The sequence below is a fragment of the Leucopleurus acutus genome, assembly GCF_964270905.1.
Source record: "Leucopleurus acutus genome assembly, chromosome: 2".
Taxonomy (NCBI): Eukaryota; Metazoa; Chordata; class Mammalia; order Artiodactyla; family Delphinidae; genus Leucopleurus; species Leucopleurus acutus.
Window position 1 is genome coordinate 120,160,745 of NC_139143.1, and position 13,755 is coordinate 120,174,499.

Below are 13,755 nucleotides of genomic sequence, written 5' to 3' on the forward strand. Positions count from 1 at the left end.
AGGTGTAGCACTGAGCTTGATGATTGCAGCAGGTTGGCAGAGACTCCAGGGACTTGTGTTCTGGAATGTGTGGAAGGATTGACAAAGAATAAAAAGAACACTGAAATTTGATGCAAAATGATGCTTAAATTTGGTACGTGTGTTTTCTTTTCTGGAGGGAGACTCTATAACTTTCATCAGATTCTCAGGAAGCCCTGTCAGTGCAGAGCTGGTTTTCCTTGAGTATTTGCAGATAACTTCATTTTGGCATTACCATTACCATCTAAATCTGTATTTTCTCAGGCCCACTGGAGGGTAAAGTTCTAAGTAGGCGAGGATGCTGGGAGGTCATGAAGAAACACAGAAGGTGGGGAGAAAGGGGTTTTAGAATTTAATCCTAAAATAAAGTACTGAGCCTTTTACATAGTCATACTCTAACCACCAGAGGGTGGGACTGCCACCTGCTTCCAGAAGCCACCTGCTTCGATGCTCAGTATAGCCTGCTCTCCCTACATACAAAATGTGTGGATGTGTGTGCTGATTTGCAGTGATGGTGAAAAGAATAACAGTGTGATTTGCTTCCCGTCCTATTCAGGCTGCCTCTGACCTACATCCTAGCAACTTTATGATATGCATGGATGAGACTTATTGGAAAAAAGAAAGAGGCTATATCTGAGGCAAAAGACCAGGCACAATTGGCTGATGGTTGCCAAGAGCTGCCTACTCAGCATCTGAAAATGATGGACCATACTCTCCTAAATAATTATTCTTTCTGTGGACTGGACATCATGAGCTAATCAGGGAAGTGGAGGAACAATAATTTCTACTTTGAGGTGGAGAGGCCATGTCTGGAAGCTTCCAGATGGAAAGAGAAGACCAGAACTGATTGCATATCCTGAGGTCTTCACTACCTTGTAGTGAGTTTATTATTATTCTTTATATTTTCCTATCCCTTGCTTCCCAGAATAGGACTAAATGTTTGTGGATAATCCGCATATATCCCCAATTGACTTGTGACATTGTCGATCATATTATTGAATCCGAAATGTTATCTCACTTGAGTGCTGGATGTGTTAGTCTGGCAGGGTAACTTTTAAAAACAATATTATTGTAGTGTTCTTTAAGCCCTTCTAAATATAGAGAACCACCACAACAAAACCATCTCTTTTATTCTTAGAAATAGGATTTAACCAAGCTAATGTTTATCCTAGCAGAATATCTGGAAACAATTAGACATGTCACATATATTTGCATTTTTGATGACATTTGCAATGTAAATGATAGAATAATGGAAGGCTTTGGGAGAGACATTTGTTCCCTTCTGAGCCCGGTGTACTTCTTCCCACAGAGGACACAGATTTCAGGAAAGCAGCTCCCAAAACAGAAAAGATAATAGAGGTGAGAATGTTATTTTAATTTTGGATTGGTGCATTTCTCTTTTATTGGATGAAGTAGGAAAGCATAGAATAAATGTCATCAAAATGACAGGTGTTAAATGCTTTTACTGTGTGTGTATTTGTCTGAGCACCTGTCAGCAGTGGAGGGGTGTGTCTTTGGAGGTGTGTTCACGTCTCGGGTGTCTATGGCTGTTTTGTGTGTGTCTTTGGATGCAGGTCTGTTGTGTCTAGGTGGTAGGGGGATAGCTCTTGGGGGGTGTCTGGGAGACTTTTTTCTAGGATACATGTGTCCACCTCTGGTGGTGCCAGTTTATGTATGCGTGTTTGTTTTCTGTGAGAGCATGAGTGGTATTTATTAGGAACGAGAGCTTAAAATCATAACCTCTTATGATTGGAGATGGCTTTACAGGTCATTGGATGGAACATACAAAATAGAAAACTCTTGTCTGTTGGGAGAGTGAAAGACTAAGATGGAATAAATAACCCCGAGGTGAGGGCTGGCCGGTGAACAGATATTTGATAAGCACCCCCTGAACATGGGACAGAGTTCTTGACCAGACGATGCAGTGATGAGTGAAGTAGTCCCGTTTCTCAGGAAGGTTTCTAGTATGGGGAAAGAGACGGGTCATTCAACAACAAAATCAGTTATTTAATTACATGTGTAAAGTGCCACGGAGGAAAAGGACAGTATTCTAAGTCAGCATATAAGAGGAGACCCCAATTTGGACAGTGGGATTAGGGAAGTCTTGCAAGAGAAAGGGACATTTAAATGGAGAAATCTACACTCACCCAGCGTGACAGTGGTGTTCAGGGCCCCCTCACAGCCCACACGAGAGTGGTGACTGATACCACCCTCCCCCCGCCACGTATGATAGTGGGGATTAATGCCAACCCCCTCCCCCTTCCCTCCTGCATAACAGCAGCAGAGCTCCATGCAAAGTCCTCAGATAGCTTCCGCCCTACACACCCTCATATCCTACTTATTTTGGTCATCTAAGTGAAGAGCTCATGTGCCTTAGGGTAGGCCAACTGCCAAAGCAAGCAAGCTAACATTTCACAATGCAGAAGCTGATTTCCTGTTTATGCATCAATCAAAACTAGGTGAACTAGGTGTTCCTGGTGGGGTTCCCCTCTGAATTGCTCTCCTCTCAGCAGCGACCTGGGCCCAGGCTCCTTCCATGCTGAGCCTCTGCCTTCCTCAGACATCTCCATTTTACTCCTAGGCAGAAGACAGAGAAAGAGAACGGAGCGTGACCTGCAGGAGGTTTCATGGGCTGAGCCTTGGAGCAGTGTACATCTCTACTGCTCACTTCTCTTTTGCCTGGAATTCAGTCACATGTTCCATCTAAATCCAGGGAAGAGTGAACATACAGTTCACCTCTCTGCCCAGGAGCAAGAGAGTGTGGATGAATACGTGGCAGTCTTTACCAGACTATGGCTGTCTCTTTGCAAGACCCAAGGGAGATTGTAGCAGTGCCTTCAGTCTGAAACGGAGAGCTGGGTACCCACATTTTAGCAGAGGAAGTGGATGATACAGGAAATCACAGATGGATAACATGACTTTTGATGCACTAAAATCTGAACTAATTGCTATGCCAGTATAGATGTTATCTTAAGTTTCAGGGGAGGGGGGGCTTTTCTTCTGTCCTGCACCTTGTAGACATTAAAATCTCTGGAGGGGAAAAACACAATCTTTTGTATTTCAGAATTGTGATACATCTGTGAATCTGCTGGGGAAAAAATCCACTGTGAATAAAGGTCCTATACTATTATAATATTCCGCTAGTTATGTGATAAGTCCGATTACCAATCCACATCCCACCCACCTCTCTTCTCTCTTTATCAGGATTATTAGCATACACACTGACCTTTTCCCCACACCTCTGTTTAAAAGCATTTCAAAGGGACTGAAATGATGGATAACCATGAACCTCAGAAGAAAAATGCCTTGTTCTAATAAGCAACAGAATTTCCATTCACTCTGCTATTAGGTGTCACAGTATTTGTAGTTTATTGTTTAAAATGATAATAATACCACTATTAAGAGAGAGGAAACAAGTTTCTACCAGTTTTACCAGGAAAAGAGCTTTCATTCGTCAAGAATCAGCTTATTGCCTCCTTGTCAAACCTTCCCTGGCATCGATCATTCCCTCTAAGTTGATCATTCCCTCCTTTGGGAGCACATTTTTCCTGGAACACATCAAATTGCCATAATTATTTTGTGTGCTTGTTTCCACAATGTGAGGACTCTGGTGACAACAGAAGTATTCTTATTCCCCATTTAATATTTTGAATGCCTCTTTTAAGGAATTATTCCCCTTTCAAGTGTCTGGTGTAGTAGGAGCTCAGAAAATATTTGATGAGTAAATGAATGGACTGATGGATGAAATAGAATGGTTTACCTGTGGATGTAATTGGAGAAAATAAGCATATCTCAAATGTTCAGCTCTGTATCCACCCTTTCTCTACTCCCTCCTTGTTTGGGGTACCACCCCTGGGATGGGAGGATCCAAGGTTTCCTGAGCCAGCTGGTAGGCCTGCATCCCTAGTCTGCCTCACCTGCACAAACAGACACACTTACAGCGGCTCTTCATGTGTTTACACTGCCCTGTCTGGCAAACCATGTTCCAAGAGGCTTGACTTCACTAGGTCGGATACAACAGCAAAGAAAAATGCAGGGAAAAAAAGTCTCCTTTCTGGAGACTTTTATTTCAACACGGTGCGTGAGGTCTTGGAAGATTTGGATGACCTCTGCCATAAAATGAGTAACCCCAGCATGGGACGGTTATGGGAACGTAAAAGGTTTAACATAAAACTTGGCATACAGCAGGCGTTTGATCAATGTGGCCATTCTTCTTCTGATGCCGTCACTACCACTTGTTTTATTATTTTACCTCAGGCTTTCTGCCAGGATCCCTTTCTAACCAGCACACCCTGATTCTGGAGAATGGGGAGAACGAAGTCCATTTCTTCCATTGTGTTAAATCCAATTTTGTGAGTGTTAGTTATTGACCACAATGACATACATTATCTACTGCAGTGAAATACTCTCAACGACAGACTGAAAATCTCAACGTTCTGCTAGCCATTGGTTGGGTCTCCCAATTTAACATTCTGAAACAAGAAGTTGGCCTTTCAGAGTTCCTCAGAATGGTTGTCTCTGAGTAGCCTGCAGTTGTGTTGAAACATAGAAATTCTAGCTAGACCCAACGTTAATAAAATTGTGTGACACATAAACCTCTATGACGCATGGCGACTGAGAGTCTAATACTGTTTTATTCTCTCTAATATACAGTTTCTCTGCAAAGGCCAAGAAATTAAAGAACAGTTTTATTCTCCCACTCCAGCCTGTGCAGGGTAATTATATATTATTAATAATGCAGCAGCACAAATGATATTAAATGAACTACATTTGTTAATGCAGATCTTATCTAACTGCTTTTTCCATCAGTGGGCTGTTTCTCATCAGGGGGTACTAATTAGCTGTAATATGTAGAAAGATGGGACAGAAATCCAATCAGATAAATGGGATCTATTTGGAGAGATCCAGGAACGAGGAAGAAAGGCATTCATGATTCTGCGAGAATTACTACAAGTAGAAAAGATGAAAATTTCTGCTGTTTCAACTTCATTTACATTTTGTGGCCACAGAAGTTAAAATGCAGTACTGCTGTGTTGCCCAAGCTGCAAAGTCCTGCAAGTAATTTTATTTATCATGACTGTAACAGTGTTGTCTTTTGCAGTAATAGAAGTGCATATAGCTCTATAAGAATCCCGAATGGTTTACATGACCCTTGCAAACATTAAACCTAAAGTATTAGGGTAAAAACTGATGTCTCCAGCTTTCCCTAACTAATGTGGACTTGCAGGAAGCAGTCAGTCTCGAAACTATTTTTTTTAGGAAAGGATCACCTGAAGCTCTGAGATGACATATGCTCGATAAATCCTAGGCTACCCATAAACATACCTGTCAGATTCTCACCCTTCATAAATCTCCTGGGAAAGTCCGCATGTTGAAGGGTTGATAAGTCAGATCCTTTTTAGATTTCCCATCAACTAAGTTGGATGGACATGTGGCCTAATTGCAAAATTAAAGCAGCCCTGCCCACCCTGCCTGCTCACCTGAGCCAGGTTCACACTCACCAACGTCAGGGATACATCAGTGGTCCATTAACAAATGAAGTGCCTTACTAACCTGACAACATATTTATCACCGCTCTTGTGGGACTGTGGTCTCTTGAGGCCACCTTGAGTGAGCTGGCAGGGACTCAGAGGAAGGACACATATTTTCATTGTGAAAATAGATTATTTCATTTTGGTTAGCTCAATTCCTCAAATGTAGAAAAAGGCTTGCCACACACTACTCAAAAAAATAAAAGCTTGCTAAAATTAGGCTGATTATTGAAGTTAATTTTTAGAGGGAGCCCTGTTTTTGCCTGCCTCTTCAGAGCCAGTGATACCTTTTTGCTCCTTTCTAAATCCTAAGCCAGTAGGCACCGCAATATTTGACTTCCATGTGTTAGGAAATCATATTTCTGGGAACTAGCATCTCACTAGGGGAGCATCCTGGTCCAAACCACAGCGTGCACAATTAATGCCCAAAACTCCTAGGACAGCAGTATTTTACTTAAACCTTGGAATATTTAGAATTGTTTTATGAATCCTTAATGGTTATCAATTGAAAGCATTTATTTTCTCAGTTCTTGGTGGTCCTGCAAAATGGCCCAGCAATGTTTGGAAAAATTGGGGCTCATACTTTAACTGCCTTTAAAAGGTGACAGTATCATTAATTGGAACAGGATTGAAATGGACACAAAAGATTTTACTAGCTGAGACCCCACTGATCACTGGAAACGAGTGAGATGCGACCTGGTCAGAAAGAATGAGACCCGATGCTTCAGCAATCTGCAAATATTCAACACCTTTTTAGCAAAGTAATCATGAAAATGCAGGAGACATCATTATAATATAAAATCATCCAGGCATCAAGGGAAATATATTTGTCTACCTTATGACAAAAGTTGAGTGGAAGCTCAGGAGTACTATTTACATTTATGTATACTTATGTAATTAAAGCCAACAGATAAACACATCAATATGTTAAAACAGATGTAAAAATATATAGTTAGACATATTGCACTGAAACCTTGATATTGCATCCAAATGAAATCCTGTATTCCAAATATGCCCCGTAGGAGTTTTGCTCAAGGCTATGCTTAGGTATACTCAAAAATTCCCGATAGCGAGTCACCGGGGAAAACATGTTCTTTTACAGATAATTGCTACTGGCAGCCAGAGACCTAGAGAATTTGATGTGCAGTAATGTGACCTGACTATGTATTAAACTTTTTTGAAGGACATGTGTAAAGTAATTTTTATGTCTCTCACACACCTTGGATTTTTTTTCCCCCACTTTGCTAGCACATTTTTAAACAACTTGCCAATTTTTAATATCTCAGTTAGGTGTTGTCCTAATAGTTTTAAACCATGAAAGATATTGTTATTGTTTTCATCATCCCCCCCGCCTCCCCAAAAAAAAGCAATCTGGAGACAAGGAAAAATCCCATCTGAGCTGTAAGGAATATGTAAACAAAGTTATATTGTTGGTAATGAACTTCAGGAAAAATGTGAGAAATAATAGTTGCTGTTCACAAACAAGAGAAATTAGAGATTAACTGATTTCTCAAAGGTTGGGAGGCATCTCCGCTGCTATTTAAGGCAATAATCACTAGCTTTTCATTAAATCTAGGGATGTTTAGGAGATGGTTCCTGAGGTATTTTAAAGATACTGCTTCAGAAATTATAATTAATAATTTGAAAAAATTATAAATTGGCAAGGACACACATGTGCAATGATACAATTCAATGAACATGTATCATCGCTGCTAATTACTTCGGTTCCATTTTTTTCTGGGTTATTATGCTGTCCTCATTTTATTGTTCAATCTTAACATGTAAACCTTAATTAAGCATAATGTCAGAAGGTTCCAGGAATATTGCTGAAGATTTCACAAGGTAGTTCAAAAGCTTGTTTGGAAAGAATCCCTGGATCAGCTAGGGAGTGTAATCTGTAAATAATGTGCTTTTGTGTTGAGAGTTACATGAATTATTACAGACTGACATTGAAAATTAGCTTTTAAGAGCAAAAATCCAGAGAGGAAAAAATGAACTCAAACCAGCATGTAGTACAAAAATCAGGTGTGGGAACAGGCTGAAAAAGCTGGGAATGTCACATCAGTTTCGTTAATGACAGGCGGCAGTTCGTAAATTTACATGCTTGTATTCTGGTGCCAGGAGGATGAACATCCAAAATGACAACTTATCAGGAAAATGATATATTTCTAGTTTCCATTAAAATCTTTAAAAGCCACATTCCTTCTTCAGATATGCAAATGGGTTTTCTATAGAAATCCATGAACAAGGGTAAGGTTTGCCCTGTGTTCATGAAGAGCTGCAAAGAGAGTACTTTCTTTCAGAAAGTTCTAGATACTTGATGGATTATCTAGGTCACATCTTTGTACCCCGTGTGTCTTGTGTTTTAGGGTTATTTCAGGTTCAGTTAGTATTGGTGCAAAGAAAAACAGGGTGAAATGAAGGCAGAGAGTTTTGTCACATATTGATATTTGGTAAAAGGTGTAGGGGGATCAAATCAAGGCGAAAGCAAAATTTAGAGAGACAGTCTGTCAAGTTTCAGCTGGCCTTTGAAGTGTAACAGACAAAACCAGGATGCAGTTATCATCGTGAATCGTCTATATCACGGCCATGGAAGAATGCAGTATAGGCTTCAAAGCCAGCCTAGCAGCCAGAATGCTTGTGATTGTTACTCCTCCCTTCATGTTCATTAGCTGTGTGCTCTTGGACAATTTCACCTCTCTATGCCTCAGTTTCCACACCTGCAACATGCGAATAAATTTTGTCTCTGCCTCAAAGGATTCTTGTGAATATTATGTGAGATCTCATATGCAAAGCACTTATGTGAGATCTCATATGCAAAGCATTTACCAGACTCTAGTAAATGCTATATAAATGCCCACTATTAATATTTTTCAAATCCTGGAAAATATCTTACGGGACCTCACAAATCTGTGGTTTGTGCCAATGGGGTTTCATCCCCAGCAGTGAAGCAATAGTGTTCCTTTTGGTTAAAGTTTGTTACAAAAATCACTCTCAAAAACCATATAAAATATGATGAAAATATAATCTATACCACACCCCTTGTTTCCTTTTAACACTTAAAACTTGGTCTATTAAAATTCTATAAATGGGGCTTCCCTGGTGGCGCAGTGGTTGAGAGTCCGCCTGCCGATGCAGGGGACATGGGTTCGTGTCCCGGTCCGGGAAGATCCCACATGCCGCGGAGCAGCTGGGCCCGTGAGCCATGGCCGCTGAGCCTGCGCGTACGGAGCCTGTGCTCCGCAACGGGAGAGGCCACAGCAGTGAGAGGCCCGCGTACCGCAAAAAAAAAAAAAAAAAAAATTCTATAAATGGAAGTTCGACTTTGCCAGTTTCTGTTCATTAGGAGTATATTCTCCCCAACGGCTGGGAGGACATTATTTTATAAGTTCTTATACACACGGGGAGCACCTTATAAACGTTAAACTCATTCCAAAACAGATTGAGCTTGTTGAACAAACAGGAAGTGTATAAAGGAAAGAGACCATATTTAAGAAAAAGCCAGTATGTAAAAATGGAAAGCAGTCTTATTTAAAGAGGTTAAGAGGTTAACTAAATTCGTTAAAAATAATATGTGTCTAAATTTTACAAAAACTGTTTCCAGTGACCTCATGTCATGTATTGAAAAGAAACTAAAGAATCAAGATACACCTCAATTCCAGTGTTTTAAAGTTTCTTTCCAGCGTGTTAGAGAAACAAAAATCTCAAGTGTCATTCCTCAACCAAGTTCTAGAAGAGCAATACCCAATAGAAAGAGAATAGGAACCATGCAATTTTAAAGTCTCTATTTGCTGCTTTGAAAAATGTAATTAATTTTAAGGAACACATTCTATTTAACCCAATAGAACCAAAATGTTTTCATTTCACATGTAATCGATGTAAAAAAAAAATCAATGAGAGAGTTCACATCCATCTTTTCCATACGAAGACTTCACAATCTGGTGTGTATTGTACAATTACAGCACATCTCAACTTGGACTGGCTACATTTCAAGAGCTTCGTAGCCTCATATGGCAAGTGGCTAAGATTGTATGATACAACTCCAGAACAAGAGGTGAGCGGCTATACTTTGAGAAAGTACTCTGGACAGCAGGATGACATCTGTTGGCCTCGGTACGAGCTGTGCTTTGAGTCTCTACTTAAAAAGAATTTTTTTACCAGGGCCTTTGGCTTTCAGTGTCATTGGTGTTGGACACATCACCATTTCTGTTTGTTAATTTTTCCTTTAAGTGTGTACAGAGTACTCATGTGCCTTTTGACATCTTGTAGCCAGGTCTGTTCTCTTAGAACAAATGGAAATCGGCTTTGGAATTCATGTGTCTGAAGAAAATTCGTCTTGACAGCTGCTGGGGAAGATTCAAGCACACACGAGGTGAGAGAAAGCCACCTGGGATCTTCTTTTAATACTAGGGGTGGAATAAGGAGGTGGAGGAATGCCTTCTTAGAGTGCCAGATGAGACAAACAGGTGGCACAAGGAAGGAACAAGTAAAGGATGAAGGGAAGAGCAGCAGGTTAAGGCCTCAGGCAGAGCAAGTACAAGATTCAGCTACTGCAGGTTCAAGCCGGAGGCAGGTTAATAGAGCTGACTGTGGCAGAAAGAAAATCAGAGCTGTCAACACTGAGGTTCATCCATGAACGTATACCGGTAGAAGAGTGTGGAAGGAATGCAGCCTCTCAGCATCATGGGGCAACCTCACTGTCCACAAAAGCCATACCATGTCACAAAGAAGCCCAGGACCCCTCCAGGATTAATCAGATGACCCCTACAAACATGATCTTGTGACAGGGACCAGGAACGCTTTCTATTGTTTAAATATCTCTTTTCTCACTTTGCACACCAAAGGGATACAGGCAGCCGACCCCCAAAGCAAGCAAATGCACCATAACTGGAAAAAATATGAAGAGAAATAAAAATGTTTCTAAAAATATTTCTCTGTGAGGGGGCCTACATATCAATGAGAAAAACCAATAACCTCCGTCTTCCACACAAATAAATCATCACAGAGCCAACCCCAATGCCTTCGGAAATGAAGCCTTACACTAAAAAATACAAATCCCTAAAAAAACAAGGAAATATGTGCAAAACCTACCATAGATTAGGGAGAAAAAGCACGTTTTTCTTTTCCTCCCTATCCACCCACACTTGAGGGATATAGAGACATACACTGCAAAGATCCTTGCTCCGAGGTACATTTTGGCGACGAAAAAGCCCTGGTGTGAACAGCTCTCGAGCAGCAAGGCCTTGTCTTCCCACAGGAAATACAACAATATGGACTTTGAAACGCCCTCACCAAATTTCATGGACAAACATTTCTTCAAAAGGCCCAGAGATAAAAGTATACTTGGCATAACATTTAGAGAAATCACCTAGTCTCATAAGTAGAGAAAGAGTTGTATTGAGTTTTGGAATGAGTCCAAAAATCTTGCATGGACTTAGTTATGTTTTCATTGCTATTTCTCAAAAAAAAAAAAAAAAAAAAGTGGAGAAAACCTGGCTGACTAGCCAACTCCCCTACCCTCCACTCTATTTGCTGTTCTCTGAGTCCTTGCCCTGTAAGAGTGGCCTCTGAGGAGGCACTTCAATTTAACTCATGAGCCCAAGAACAGGATTTCAGTCTTCGAAGACTTCCCGTAGCTATTGACAACTGCAGACACAGCCTTGCAAGAGAAGGGGCTTCTCTCCCTCCACTGCAGGAACCAGGTGAAGGGTGGTTTCACCTCTACTCAGAGGCCAATCAGAGCAGGAGAGAAAACTTGAGTGGAAAACCCTTGGTCTGTGCCTCAGGTGAGGGGGACCAAGAGATTTACTGACATCCACAGCCCCCGTGACAGTGCCCACTAATTACCAGCCTGCTTTGCTTTCTGACTCTCTTTTCTTAGCGTAACGAGGGCATCTCTCATACCCTTTCCTTGAAATCCTAATATTTTAGAGCCAGGTTGTATCTTTAGGATCAACCTTTCCATTTTATAAGTAAGAAAATTGAGACCCAATGGAAGTACATCAACTGGTATAAAGTCACCACAGCATTATTTTCACAACCAGGAACCAGATCACAGGAACTGTGTGTTTCACATTGACCCCACACAGCACATAGAGAGGCTTCCAAGTGTCTGAGCAAAACTTTCCATTGTGGATAAGGTGGGGAGTTATGTTGAATAAGAAAGAAGGAAGATTAGATAGAAGCTAGAAAGACCCTAGGAAGCCAGAAGAGCTGCCTGCAAAGATGTGCACACCCTAATCTTGGGAACCTGTGAATATGTTACCTTATGTGGCAAAGGGCTTTGCAAATATGATTAAGGTTAAGTATCTTGAGATGAGGTCATCCTGCATTACACAGGTGGGCTCAATCTGATCATGTAAATCCTTATAAACAGAACCTTTTCAGACTGCACAGACCAGAGAAGGGGCAAGGTGTGAGAGAGGTTTGACTTTGCTGGCTTTGAAGAGGAAGGAAGGGGTCAGCTTCTAGAAAATGGTAAAGGCAAGGAACGAAATCTTCCTCTAGAACCTCCAGAAAGGACAGAGCCTGCTCACACATTGATTTTAGCCCAGAGACCTGGGTCAGATTTCCATCCTACGGGGCTGTAAGATAAGTCATTTGTACTGTTTTGAAATACATTAAATAGGTGGTGTTATAGCAGCAGCAGAAAACTCATGCAGACCTTCTCATAGCAAATATCCTCTCCACTCAGGGTGTTTGTTTCAGAAACTCTAGCTTTTGACCATATAGCCAGACCAGTGCTGATTAAGTAGATGCTGGGGGCGAGGGGTGGGAGCTGGCAGGCCTGCTGAGGGATGAAGGATGGTTGAAGCAAACAAAGATAGTAACTGCAGGAAAGAGCTACTACTCCTGGGGCTGGTAGAAGGCAGGGAAGGGGTTGGAGTTACCAGGAACTAGAAGCTCAGAAGAGGGGCCTCGGGAGGCTGGGACTCAGACCTTGGAGGAAGGGGAGATGTGCCTTCACTAAGACATGATGAGGCTGGTCCTGAGAACTCCGGTGAAAGGCCTGGAGCCTGGGAGAACGGCTGCTGTGGGGTGGCCAGGCCCTGCTGGGGTGATGCTGATGGGAGGAGCAAGCAAGGGAAGAAGCAAGTCCCTCTCCACCTCTCACGTGCCAGTCTCTATATTAGTCTGCTCGGGCTGCCATAAGAAATACCACAGGCTGGGTGGCTTACACAACAGATGTTTATTTTCTCACAGTTCCGGAGGCTGGGAGGAGAGGATCAAGGTGTCGGCAGATTTGGCTTCTCCGGAGGCCTCTCTCCTTGGCTTGCAGACGGCCGCCTTCTCTCTGGGTCCCCACGGGACCTTTCTTCTGCGCACACTGCTGGTGTCTCTTCTGTGTGTCCAGATTTCCTCCTTTTATGGGGGTACCCCTCAGATTGGATTAGGGTCCAGTGTACAGGCCTCATTTTCACTTTGTTACCTCCAAACACTGTCACGTTCTGAGGTACTGGGCATTCAGGCATCAATATCCAAATTTGGGGCCCCGTGGGGAGATACAGTGTGGCCCAGAATGGTCTCCCTTTAGAAACTCCCTGTTGGTGAAACCTGCAGGGTGCCTGCTGACAAATCAATGTAGTTTTCAGAGTTCCAGCCCCACCATCACAAAAGCAGAGTTAAACAAAGATGGGATTTGGAGCTTGGTAACTGGCAGAAGAGGGGCTGACGATGGAAAGGACAGCCAGGAAAACTGCTGTTGGGAGTGAGGGGGCAAAGCAGCCTCCCAGGCCCCAAGTGGGGTCTGTGTACCTGTGAATCGTGCGACATGTATGACTGTGGGGGACACCTACCCGTTTCTATCCTCCCTTCCCCCATTGGAGGCCTGGCTCTGAGAAGCAAGTATGGAAATGGAAGCATCCGTCCCTTAACTGTAGTTCTTCATGCAGCCGGGGTGACGGAAGAGGAAGAGTTCCTAGGGTCACAGTCAGGAAAATGGGCCAGCAAAGCAAGGTGTCAGGATCTGGCCCAGCAGCCCAGCAGTGGGTCAGTGGATGGGAGAGAGCCATCCCCTTAAGCACCCAGGATGGGTATGATGTCAGGACTTCAGGGATGACTTCCATGGGAGTCAGGAAGAGGCTACTTGGAGGAAGACTGGCAGGCCCTTTGGGGTTAAATACAGGGGCAGAGACAGAATGAGGGAAGGATATGGGCCAATATCTGTGCTGGTCCAACTTGTTCGCTGTTTCCTGGAGCTGCCTCA